Source organism: Eubalaena glacialis, chromosome 2 (assembly GCF_028564815.1).
Source record: "Eubalaena glacialis isolate mEubGla1 chromosome 2, mEubGla1.1.hap2.+ XY, whole genome shotgun sequence".
Lineage (NCBI taxonomy): Eukaryota > Metazoa > Chordata > Mammalia > Artiodactyla > Balaenidae > Eubalaena > Eubalaena glacialis.
The window spans coordinates 150924183-150936983 of NC_083717.1; the positions used below are offsets into that span (position 1 = coordinate 150924183).

At 39.4% G+C, this 12801-nt stretch overlaps 1 protein-coding gene and 1 non-coding gene across 2 annotated transcripts in view; one reads left to right on the plus strand and one right to left on the minus strand.

Annotated features, from left to right (window-relative positions):
• Nucleotides 1-12801, plus strand: part of PELI2 (pellino E3 ubiquitin protein ligase family member 2) — a 202642-nt gene that overhangs the window by 125913 nt on the left and 63928 nt on the right. The window lies entirely within an intron of this gene.
• On the minus strand, nucleotides 10216-10288 carry TRNAW-CCA (transfer RNA tryptophan (anticodon CCA)). The gene has a single exon. It is a non-coding gene; the product is annotated as a tRNA-Trp (tRNA).

Genomic DNA, 12801 nt, shown 5'->3' on the forward strand with positions numbered 1-12801 from the left:
GGGTATATGCCCGGTAGTGGGATTGCTGGGTCATATGGTAGTTCTATTTTTAGTTTTTTAAGGAACCTCCATACTGTTCTCCATAGTGGCTGTATCAATTTACATTCCCACCAACAGTGCAACAGGGTTCCCTTTTCTCTACACCCTCTCCAGCATTTATTGTTTGTAGATTTTTTGATGATGGCCATTCTGACCGGTGTGAGATGATATCTCATTGTAGTTTTGATTTGCATTTCTCTAATGATTAATGATGTTGAGCATTCTTTCATGTGTTTGTTAGCAATCTGTATATCTTCTTTGGAGAAATGTCTATTTAGGTCTTCTGCCCATTTTTGGATTGGGTTGTTTGTTTTTTTGTTATTGAGCTGCATGAGCTGCTTGTAAATTTTGGAGATTAATCCTTTGTCAGTTGCTTCATTTGCAAATATTTTCTCCCATTCTGAGGGTTGTCTTTTGGTCTTGTTTATGGTTTCCTTTGCTGTGCAAAAGCTTTTAAGTTTCATTAGGTCCCATTTGTTTATTTTTGTTTTTATTTCCATTTCTCTAGGAGCTGGGTCAAAAAGGATGTTGCTGTGATTTATGTCATAGAGTGTTCTGCCTATGTTTTCCTCTAAGAGTTTGATAGTGTCTGGCCTTACATTTAGGTCTTTAATCCATTTTGAGTTTATTTTTGTGTGTGGTGTTAGGGAGTGTTCTAATTTCATTCTTTTACATGTAGCTGTCCAGTTGTCCCAGCACCACTTATTGAAGAGGCTGTCTTTTCTCCACTGTATATTCTTGCCTCCTTTGTCATAGATTAGTTGACCATAGGTGCGTGGGTTTATCTCTGGGCTTTCTATCCTCTTCCATAGATAGATTCCAACAGATCTATGTTTCTGTTTTTGTGCCAGTACCATACTGTCTTGATTACTGTAGCTTTGTAGTATAGTCTGAAGTCAGGGAACCTGATTCCTCCAGCTCCATTTTTCGTTCTCAAGATTGGCTATTCGGGGTCTTTTGTGTTTCCATACAAATTGTGAAATTTTTTGTTCTAGTTCTGTGAAAAATGCCAGTGGTAGTTTGATAGGGATTGCATGGAATCTGTAGATTGCTTTGGGTAGCAGAGTCATTTTCACAATTTTGATTCTTCCAATCCAAGAAGATGGTATATCTCTCCATCTATTTGTATCATCTTTAACTTCTTTCATCAGTGTCTTATAATTTTCTGCATACAGGTCTTTTGTCTCCTTAGCTAGGCTTATTCCTAGATATTTTATTCTTTTTGTTGCAATGGTAAATGGGAGTGTTTTCTTAATTTCACTTTCAGATTTTTCATCATTAGTGTATAGGAATGCAAGAGATTTCTGTGCATTAATTTTGTATCCTGCTACTTTACCAAATTCATTGATTAGCTCTAGTAGTCTTCTGGTGGCATCTTTAGGATTCTCTATGTATAGTATCATGTCATCTGCAAACAGTGACAGCTTTACTTCTTCTTTTCCGATTTGGATTCCTTTTATTTCTTTTTCTTCTCTGATTGCTGTGGCTAACACTTCCAAAACTATGTTGAATAATAGTGGTGAGAGTGGGCAACCTTGTCTTTTTCCTGATCTTAGTGGAAATGGTTTCAGTTTTTCACCATTGAGGAAGATGTTGGCTGTGGGTTTGTCATATATGGCCTTTATTATGTTGAGGAAAGTTCCCTCTATGCCTACTTTCTGGAGGGTTTTTATCATAAATGGGTGTTGAATTTTGTCGAAAGCTTTCTCTGCATCTATTGAGATGAGCATATGGTTTTTCTCCTTCAATTTGTTAATATGGTGTATCACGTTGATTGATTTGCGTATATTGAAGAATCCTTGCATTCCTGGAATAAACCCCACTTGATCATGGTGTATGATCCTTTTAATGTGCTGTTGGATTCTGTTTGCTAGTATTTTGTTGAGTTTTGCATCTATGTTCATCAGTGATATTGGCCTGTAGTTTTCTTTCTTTGTGACATCTTTGTCTGGTTTTGGTATCAGGGTGATGGTGGCCTCGTAGAGTGAGTTGGGGAGTGTTCCTCCCTCTGCAATATTTTGGAAGAGTTTGAGAAGGATAGGTGTTAGCTCTTCTCTAAATGTTTGATAGAATTCGCCTGTGAAGCCATCTGGTTCTGGGCTTTTGTTTGTTGGAAGATTTTTAATCACAGTTTCAATTTCAATGCTTGTGATTGGTCTGTTCATATTTTCTATTTCTTCCTGGTTCAGTCTCGGCAGGTTGTGCATTTCTAAGAATTTGTCCGTTTCTTCCAGGTTGTCCATTTTATTGGCGTAGAGTTGCTTGTAGTAATCTCTCATGATCGTTTGTATTTCTGCAGTGTCAGTTGTTACTTCTCCTTTTTCATTTCTAATTCTATTGATTTGAGTCTGGCTAATGGTTTATCAATTTTGTTTATCTTCTCAAAGAACCACCTTTTAGTTTTATTGATCTTTGCTATTGTTTCCTTCATTTCTTTTTCATTTATTTCTGATCTGATCTTTATGATTTCTTTCCTTCTGCTAACTTTGGGGTAATTTGTTCTTCTTTCTCTAATTGCTTTAGGTGCAAGGTTAGGTTGTTTATTCGAGACGTTTCTTGTTTCTTGAGGTAGGCTTGTATTGCTATAAACTTCCCTCTTAGAACTGCTTTTGCTGCATCCCATAGGTTTTGGGTTGTCGTGTTGCATTAGCTTTATGATTACAGGAATCCTTGGAATTTGCTTTTGCTTCTGTTTTGGTGCTAGTGGGATTCCACCCCCTCACACCTCTTTTTCTGCATTTATCTAGATATTTGGTGGGGTATTGTAAGAGGTTGCATTAGGAGCTGTAGCTGCATAACCTTCTTCTAAACTCGATTGAACATTTTGACAGATTTAAAACTCTAGTTTAACATTTGTTCTCAGGTGTACTGCATCAAACAGTCTAATAAACCTACTTCTATTCATCCCTCTGGTTCATCACCATCAGCTTTTGAGGGTTAGTATTGTTTGGACCATGGCAAACCTTTCCAGAGAAGGAAACATATGAGGCAACCCCAGGGTCCTGAACTTCTAGCAGCATCACGTATCTTTTTTGAGGTCATTGAAACCAGTGGAATGAGAATGCTGCTGTCCTTGGATGAGTTTGCCTGACACATGTTATGTAAATGCACATTAGCGCTAAAGTGTGGAGCTAAGGAAAGAGCATTGGATGATGTACAGTCCACTCTAAATTTTGGTTAGCCTCTCCGTTTTGTAGTGAAATTTCCCAATGTTTAATTTTGTTTCGGTCCCACATTCAGTTAGCTGAAGACTCTGACTTGGAACCCGTACCAGTAGGACCATTTCCCACTTTTTCCTCGATTGCTTTTAGCAATGAAAGTGGCGAGTGGGTTTAGAGTAAGGATTACAGTTTCCAAGTGGCAATATCTGCTGCAGAATTCAGGTATCACTCTAACACGTTTTGTGTTTGTTGTAATTTTTTTTTTTAGTCAACTCTTTTGTGAGTTTGATAGAGTTAAATTTTTAGAGTTTATAAATATGACCACTTTTACCTATGCTAGTATGTTTCAAAATAAGCATACTTGGTGTTGATTTAAAACACATGTACATAGGCACATATAGATAAGAATTTACATAGCCTTGTTCTGGCTATAGGTCTTTGTACAGAAATAAGCTGTAGTCTAATGAATACCAGGAAGAGACTTTTATCTCAGGTTTTAATTATGCTTTATGTATTAACTTTTACAGCAGCTCTGATAGTAAGATGCTTTTGAAGAATGAATGAGATTTCAGCATATGCAGAATCCTAGCCAGCTTTGAGTATCCTGTGTGTGATGCATGCTTATACGTATTTTCTCTCTCAATTCTGTTTTTTGATAAATGCAGTAGCTAAAGCTTTTATAATTCTGATTCTCACTGTGTTGTTTTTGCTGGCTCTTACTCATGGTGCCTTGCTTTTGTGTGTGTAGGGGGGTTGTTTGTTTGTTTTGTTTTGTTTTTAGTTTTTACTATGAGTTCATATTTCTTAGATCTTATCTGTGGGAATTTTCTGCCACCAGAGTTGAGGGTGGATTTCCCTAGAGAGAAATTGCCTTTGCTTCTCTCAGATGAATGGAGTCACTCCCAACCCCCAGAACCACTGGAAACTCAGCTCTCAACTTGAGGTTTTTTGGATCTCAAGTTATTTCTGGCCACAAACTTGTATAAGGCCTGGCTTGTGGTTCTGAATTCTTGGAGGTTCAGGAATCTCCCCCTTTCACTTAGCACCAAGATTTGAGGCAGGTAATTGTCTTTGTAGTCCTGAAGTGTCAGTCTCCCAAACACTGAGGGTATGGTCCCCTGGTATGTCCTAATAGATGCTCCTCTTCGGGAGTTTTTTTTTTTTTTTTTTCTTTTTTTTCCTGCCTATAGCACCACTATGAAGCTGTGAAAACAACAGCTAAAGTCCACCCAGACCAGCAAATGCCCCCAAGACTGAAACCACTTTTAGTCTGTTGCTTACCTCTTTCAATTTCCTGCTTTCAGTTAATCTTTGGCTTCCAATATTCCTTACTAACCAGCCAGGTCATATCCAACTATCTATTTTTAATGCTTTACCCAACATTTTTAGGTTTCAGTGTGAGGATCAGTCAGAGTACCAACTTGGACAAAACTCCAGAAACTGATAGAAGTCCTCAGTTAATTCTTAATACTGCTTTGAACCTTTCTCGATTTCGCCTGTGCACCTGCCACTGCAGGACCTGGCATCTGTTTTATAGAATTCATGTCAGACAGGCATCCAGACCCCACTATAATATTCAGTGTTCACTACTTGTTCAGAATCCCATTCCATTCAGACAACTCTGATTTTTAGATTCTTTTTTCTTCCACGGAACTAAATTCTAGCTCTCTTTAATTTCTCCCGTTGTTTAATATTCTGCTCCTTGAAGCAACACAAGATAAATCTCCCTTTTCCATGTGGCATGATTTGAGATCTCCATCCCCAAACATCAGGATTATAGATGATTCCCCTCTACTTGGAATCTAGTTTGTCAGCCCCTCAGGGCATTGCATATTCAGAACTGCATCAAATATTCCCAGTATGGCCCGACCATGTCATAGTGTGTGGACTCCCTAGACACTTCTGTCAGTGCTCTCTGTGGCTTTCTATAGTAGCTCTGTCACCAGGTTCATTCCAATTCACTGAGCTAATAATCAGTTCTTCTGTCCCCACTCTCTACTCCTCCTACCCCCCCACCCTGATCTTTTTCATGTAAACTGTTGTAAACCAGATCTTATTCATCCTGAAATTATGAATAATATACATTTTAAAAGGTAAATGATGGGCTGATGTCTGATTCCTTTTGGAATGGGCACATTAAACCCTGATATGGTTTTATTTATCTTAAGAGTAATTTCCTTGAATGTAAAATAATCTAGGATCTCAAAAACTCCTCAATTGTTGGTTTAAAAACCTAGCACTTTGACTTGATATGTTGCCAGTCAATTCTGTCTGCAGAAGTTATTCATTTATAATTAATAACTAAATCTGTTGAATTAATAATATGCCTCTTGCAATTATAGTGACTCTTAAAAGATATTTTACAGAGGTGTTTCATTTACTATCTTTAATTTAAGGGAAGAGATTAAAGTTCTTAAAATTTCATTTTATCCAACATTTGATGTCAATTGCTGTTTTATAGTGACTGCATTAATTAGATTTCCTGCTGATTTCAGTCTTCTGGTACATAATATATTAAAAAAATCTATTAGTTATAATTTAGATTCTTGTCATAAATATTTTTAGAAGGCTGTTCCAGCAGTGGCAGTAGCCGTTAAAGGTATTCAAGTGTTCTTAATCCATCTCCACAATTATTTCGCTCTTCTCAAAATAAAACCTTGGTCCCTCTTTCCTGTTGTGATTTCTCAACTTCTGACTATGGGGCTCACCAGTTTTGTGTAGATTTACTGTGGTTAAATTTCTGACAAGATATATTCTAAATTTCAGACAATGAATTTGGTGTCTAATTAATCAATTATTAAGATGATTCATGAAACTAATTGTACAGGGATGTAAAGCATGTGTCTAAAAACCGGTGAGTGGCAGTTTCAGTGCCTGTGAATATGTTTGACAAAGATGTTAACCAGGAGAATTTGTGGGTTAAAGTTATTTTAAGGTTCACATGAAAGGATTTGCTTAGTGAACGAGGAAGAAAAAATTCTTGCTTAGAGATGAGAGTAGAAAAGTAACTAGTTAGGAAGGTAGCTGAAAACTTCCTTGAGGTGATTAAAGCAACTCAAGCAGTAAATTAAGCAAGATTTATTGTTAATGGTGGAAAATGTTTTTTCATTGATTTTTGATTGGAAGCATGAATTAACTCTAAATCTTATCACCTATTTTTCGAAGGGGACTTTTTATGCTAATATTTGTTAGTGACCTGAAGATATTATCTTAAAGTATAATTCATCTTAATAACAGGGCTAAAATAATGGAAACATCAGTTATTAAACCACAAATGATAGTTATGGCTCACCTTGGTCTATATGGGTTCAAAGTTGCAAAACAGTTGCCTTAATCAGTTTTAGATAATCTAGAAAGATAAAGAATATTTATGTGTTCTTTCCTTGGAATTGAGAATAGGGAAATAATCTTCAAGAAGAGAATATCTTAGAATATCTGCTTTTTTAGATTTCTTGATCGACTTTACAGGAGGAGGCCTGACTTAACCTCTAACTCCTTTGAGTTTGGTAATCTTACCTGACAGATAAGAACTGACTTCATAAAGAGTAAACGGGAATGCTGTAATGCCCTCTTTGGTTAAGTGTGCTCTAGACTTTTACTTTTAAACCTTCCTTTGTCAGTACTAATAACATATTTGTAGAGTCCTTTCCTGTTTCTCTTCTCACTTGATTTCCACAAGAGCTCTGAGAGGCAGAATAAGCATTATGTTTATCCTGTGTACGTATGTACACACACACGCGCGGCAGTATTGCAGCTCCATTTAACAAATGAAGAAACCAAGACTCAGCCAAGTGAAAGACTTGAATAATTCTACACAGTTAGTAGACTAGAGCCCAGGTCGTCTAATTCTGAGTTCAGTGCTCTGTAGATGCCACCCTCCGCCCAACTCTGTGTACCTGTGGAGAGAAACTACCCTGCTCAGCACCTGTGATTTGGGAAGCCCTCTAGAAAAGCAACTGAAGCACAGAGCTCAGGGTGAGTCATGCTGGGCCCCTGAGCAACTGGGTGTGACCTTCAGCAAGTTCCCCAACTCCATCTATCATCAACTCTTGGTCCCATTTCTTAATAGAAATGACAAGGAGAATGGATCATGTAGAATAGACAATAAAAGAAATAATCCACCAGTAGTAGAAAGAGGTGGGGTTTAGAGATGAGGACCTGGATTCAGGCTCTGCTCCCAGGGCTGGTGAATCGGCAATGGCAGCAAGTCTCCTGACCCTCTGAACGACCAGTTTCTTATTCTGTAAGAACTTTGGGCCAGATTGTGAAGGCCTTATAAGTTATATTCAGGATTTGGAAAGTAATTTCAAGGGCAGTGAGATGCCACAGAAGTAGTTTAAGCAGGGATGTGACATGATCAGATCTGTGTTTTAGGAACATCATTCTGGGTACCGTGCGGAGGGCAGGACTTGAGTTTGGGAGATCTGTTCGAGTAACCCAGCGGTGAAATGATGGAGAAAAGTGGATGGATTCCAGAGGTATGAAGGAGGGGAAATTGACCAGCTCAGTAAATGACCGGATGTGGGGGGTAGGGGAGAGGTTAGAGACAAGGATGATGCTGAAAGTGTGGACAAGCTTGTTAGTGATGTTGGCAAGAACAGTTTCATTGGAATTATGGGAGTGGATGCCACATTTTAGAGAACTGATGAGCGAGGGGTTAATGAAGTGGAGAGAGTGCAAGACTACTCTTTATGGTTGGCTTTCAAGATGTTAGACAGTGTAGAGTGACAGGTGGAGGGAGATGAGAGTCAAGAGGAAGTTTTTAAGAGAGGCAAGTCCTAAGCGTGTTTGAATGCCAACCTAAGAAGGCAGTAAAGGAAAACGGGAAAAGCTACGGAAGAGGGAATTAGTGGGTAAAGAGATTGTGATACTTAGGAAAGGAAGGGTCCAAAGCTCAAGCGGAATGGCTGGCCTTGGATGGACTTGCATCTCTGAGGCAGTGTACTTACGGGTAGATGCCAAGTTCTGAAGTCTGGCAACAGTAAGACACTTATTATTATTACTGTTATTAATAATAACGATTATTTCTTATTCTTCTCTGTATTCTGCTATTACCCACAGTTTTTTTTTTATACAGCGGATTCTTATTAGTTATACATTTTATACATATTAGTGTATATATGTCAATCCCAATCTCCCAATTCATCACATCACCACCACCACCACCACCACCTGCCACTTTCCCCCGTTGGTGTCCATACATTTGTTCTCTGCATCTGTGTCACTGTTTCTGCCCTGCAAACTGGTTCATCTGTACCATTTTTCTAGGTTCCACATATATGCGTTAATATACGATATTTGTTTTTCTCTTTCTGACTTACTTCACTCTGTATGACAGTCTCTAGATCCATCCACATCTCTGCAAATGACCCAATTTCATTCCTTTTTATGGCTGAGTAATATTCCATTGTATATATGTACCACATCTTCTTTATCCATTCATCTGTCGATGGGCATTTAGGTTGCTTCCATATCCTGGGTATTGTAAATAGTGCTGCAATGAAAATGGGGTGCATGTGTCTTTTTGAATTATGGTTTTCTCTGGGTATATGCCCAGTAGTGGGATTGCTGGGTCATATGGTAATTCTATGTTTCGTTTTTTAAGGAACCTCCATACTGTTTCCATGTGCCTGTATCAACTTACATTCTCACCAACAGTGCAAGAGGGTTCCCTTTTCTCCACACCCTCTCCAGCATTTGTTGTTTGTAGATTTTCTGATGATGCCCATTCTAACTGGTGTGAGGTGATACCTCATTGTAGTTTTGATTTGCATTTCTCTAATAATTAGTGATGTTGAGCAGCTTTTCATGTGCTTCTTGGCCATCTGTATGTCTTCTTTGGAGAAATGTCTATTTAGGTCTTCTGCCCATTTTTGGATTGGGTTGTTCATTTTTTTTAATATTGAGCTGCATGAGCTGTTTATCTGTTTTGAAGATTAATCCTTTGTCCTTTGATTCATTTGCAAATATTTTCTCCCATTCTGAGGGTTGTCTTTTCATCTTGTTTGTAGTTTCCTTTGCTGTGCAAAAACTTTTAAGTTTCATTAGGTCCCATTTGTTTATTTTTGTTTTTATTTCCATTACTCTAGGAGGTGGATCAAAAAAGATCTTGCTGTGATTTATGTCAAAGAGTGTTCTTCCTGTGTTTTCCTCTAAGAGTTTTATAGTGTCCTGTCTTACATTTAGGTCTCGAATCCATTTTGAGTTTATTTTTGTGTATGGTGTTAGGGAGTGTTCTAATTTCATTCTTTTACATGTAGCTGTCCAGTTTTCCCAGCACCACTTACTGAAGAGACTGTCTTTTCTCCATTGTATATCTTTGCCTCCTTTGTCATAGATTAGTTGACCATAGGTGCATGGGTTTATCTGTGGGCTTTCTATCCTGTTCCATTGATCTATAACTATCTTTAACTCAATACATATTTCTTAAAAATAACAAGAAAGCAGAAACCAGTGAGGATTTTTTCAAAGCCACTACTAATTTAAATAAATATGTTTCAAATAACCAATCTGTATTGTGACGTGCCATGCACATTTTCGTTATTGACCTTTGTGGTTGGGAACTGTGCCCTCTTAGGGCTTCCTGTGGATGATCTGTCTCAACATGTATAGTAGCATCATTTGTACTGTGCAGCTGCCCTATGAAATACTCCTCAAGATTGTAACATATTCTACTTATTAGATGGCTTTGTAGTTCTTTTTTTTTTTTTTAATCATTCCCACTCTCTTTTTTTTTTTTTTTTTTGATATTTATTTATTTGGTTGCACTGGGTCTTAGTTGCGGCAGGCAGGCTCCTTAGCTGTGGCTCGCTGGCCCCTTAGTTGCGGCATGCAACCTCTTAGTTGCGGCATGCATGTGGGCTCTAGTTCCCTGACCAGGGATTGAACCCAGGCCCCCTGCATTGGGAGCATGGAGTCTCATCCACTGCGCCACCAGGGAAGCCCTCTTTTTTTTTTTTTTTTAAGTCCTCTTTATTTATTTTTTGGCCATGCCATATGGCTTGCGGGATCTTAGTTCCCTGACCAGGGATCGAACCTGGGACCCTTGCAGTGGAAGCGTGGAGTCCTAACCACTGGACCACCAGGGAATTCCCTGTAGTTCTCTTTCTTAAAGCCATATATTTATACTTTTAAAAAATTTTAAAAGTAATGCAGAACATATGCATATTCTGTACCAGGAGGAAAAATCTCTATAGCAGGACAGAGCGGGGAGGCAAGAAATCTTCCATCCCACAGCAGAGTGAGCCATTTCTAGGCATGTGATTTGGGCTATGGTATATGTACATCCAGGTGTCTCAGAGTGTCAGGTGAGGCTGAGTGGGAGGAAATACTGATTATTTGGAGTTGAAAGGTTGCTGGAGGAGGGTTGCTTGTAGAGAGTCCAGAGGCCTCTTGGGAAAGGAGGGACTAAGTCCATCCCTTGCCCCTTGACACTCAAAGTCACGGAAGTATGTCAGGATGTGATAGTGACCACGGCCCGTTCATTGTCAGGGTACGCTTGGGTAGTGACCGAGGCCCCTAGTCATTATGGGGAGGAATAAATCTGGCTTGAGGGCAGGCCCATGTTCTCTTTCAGGAGTGTTTGCTGAGACAGAAAAATGGTACCTTATTGAAAATCGGGGATCAAGTGAACACCCACGTGCTGAATAGTGAGCTCTTTCACTATCTTCCTTCTCTTGTTCCCCTGAAACACTGGAAGTGAGACCAATAGCATCAGCCAGGAGATCTGAGGATTCTTCTCTGAGGTAACCAACCAGACCTGGAGAAGAAAACCTTACAGATGCCAAGTTTTGGAATTCTGTCCCCTTCAGTGAAACAGATGGGACTCTTGACTACTCAGAGCTAGGCATGCAAGAAAGAAAGAACTAAAAACTAAATATTTGGTAACCAGAGGTTAAAGCAGCTTTCAACGATAGGAAGATAAAGGTGAAAGAAATCTCCCAGAAGGGAGAACAATGAGCAGGGGAAAAGAATATTTGGGAATCGATCAACTCATGAGTCCAACCCCTAACTAATGTGAGTCCCAGAAAAAGTAGTGGGGAGAAAAATTATAAAGCAGTAGTTCAGGAAAATGCATGTGCCTCCAGATTAAACGGGCCCAGCAAGTACAGACAATCCTTGTTCTTTCATTCTAGCTAGATTTATTGAGCACCTGCTCTATGACGGGCACTGTTAAATGCACTGGAGGTACAGGAGTGTGGGAGAGGCAAACGAAAACCTGTGCCATCGTAGAGTTTACCTTCTGTTGGAATTACACTAAAAATTAAAAATTTATTCACACCAAGGCACTTCATTGTGAAATTTCAGAACACCGGGGATGAAGGGAAGATGGTAAACATTTCCAGAGAGGAGGAAACCAGGTTATATTGAAAAGATCAGGACTCAAGTAGCAATGAACTTCTCAACAACAAAGCAACGTGCTACTTAGGAGGGGAAATGAGTTCCAGCCTGTGGTTCTGCACCCAGCCAAACCATCCAGTGGGAGAGCAGAGCCAAGACATTTTTAGATATGCGAGGACTAAAAAATTGACCTGCGCGGGATGTACTCCACAGAAATGAGGAAGGAAAATGAAGAGGAAGACACGTGATCCGGGAAACAAGAGCTCCCAACACAAGAAGAAAGGTAAGGAAATTGGCAGGATGGTGAGAAGGGAACACAGCTGTGTCCTCCAGGTCAGCCAACCCTGATGCGTGGAGGCCTCTGGAAGGAACCCCTCTGTGTGAGGGGAGTGGGGTCAGGAGGAACGGCCCAGAGATTCCCTGATGGGATTCTGCAGGGAGGAGTTTAATAGTTGTGTCAGAAGGTTTGGGGACAAGTTAGTGATGGGAAAATAGAAAACGAAGCGAACATAAACAAAGTAATTAATTCCAGGAGAGACAAAGTTATTAAGAAAAGAAAGATACTCATGGTATGCTGTAGACTCAGCTGTGAACGTTATGTAGATAGTCATAACCATGACAACAATGAATATCTATTTAATAAAAAATTAGGTTAGCAAGATGAGGGAGGGGAGTCTGCCTGAGAAAGTTAAAGGCTCACCTTGCAAAATAGGAAGTCAACACTAACTTGTAACTGAAAACCAAGAGAGAGTAACGTGGTAGGTAGGTCATGTCACACTAAACCAACTAGCCAAGGAAGTCTGTGTAACTTCCACCCTGCTGTGACTTAAGACAGGACGGAAAGCGATCTTTCAACCCTTTGGCTGATGACTCCTATAAACAGATTCCATCTCTGAGGGAGGTGGATGGCTTTATCGCAGTGAGGTTCCTGAAGGAGCTATGCAGGCTTCTTGGGGCAAGCTTGTTTAACATAACCTTTCTAAGGAATATCGTTGGGTTACAAGGACTGCATCAGTGCATTTATTTTACCTAATAAGCCCTGATTTCTCCTAGTATGTTTTTCTCCTATTTGAGAAGGAACATAGTATGGGAAGAATACAGGCTCTCGAGCCAGACTGCCTGGTCCCAAATCCTGGTTCTTTGTGACCTTGGACAAGTGAAGTCACACCTCTGTTTCCCCGCCTGTAAAATACGGATAGTAATACTACCTCCTTCCTAAGGTGGTTGTAAAGAGTAAATCAGTTAATATATGTAGAATCTT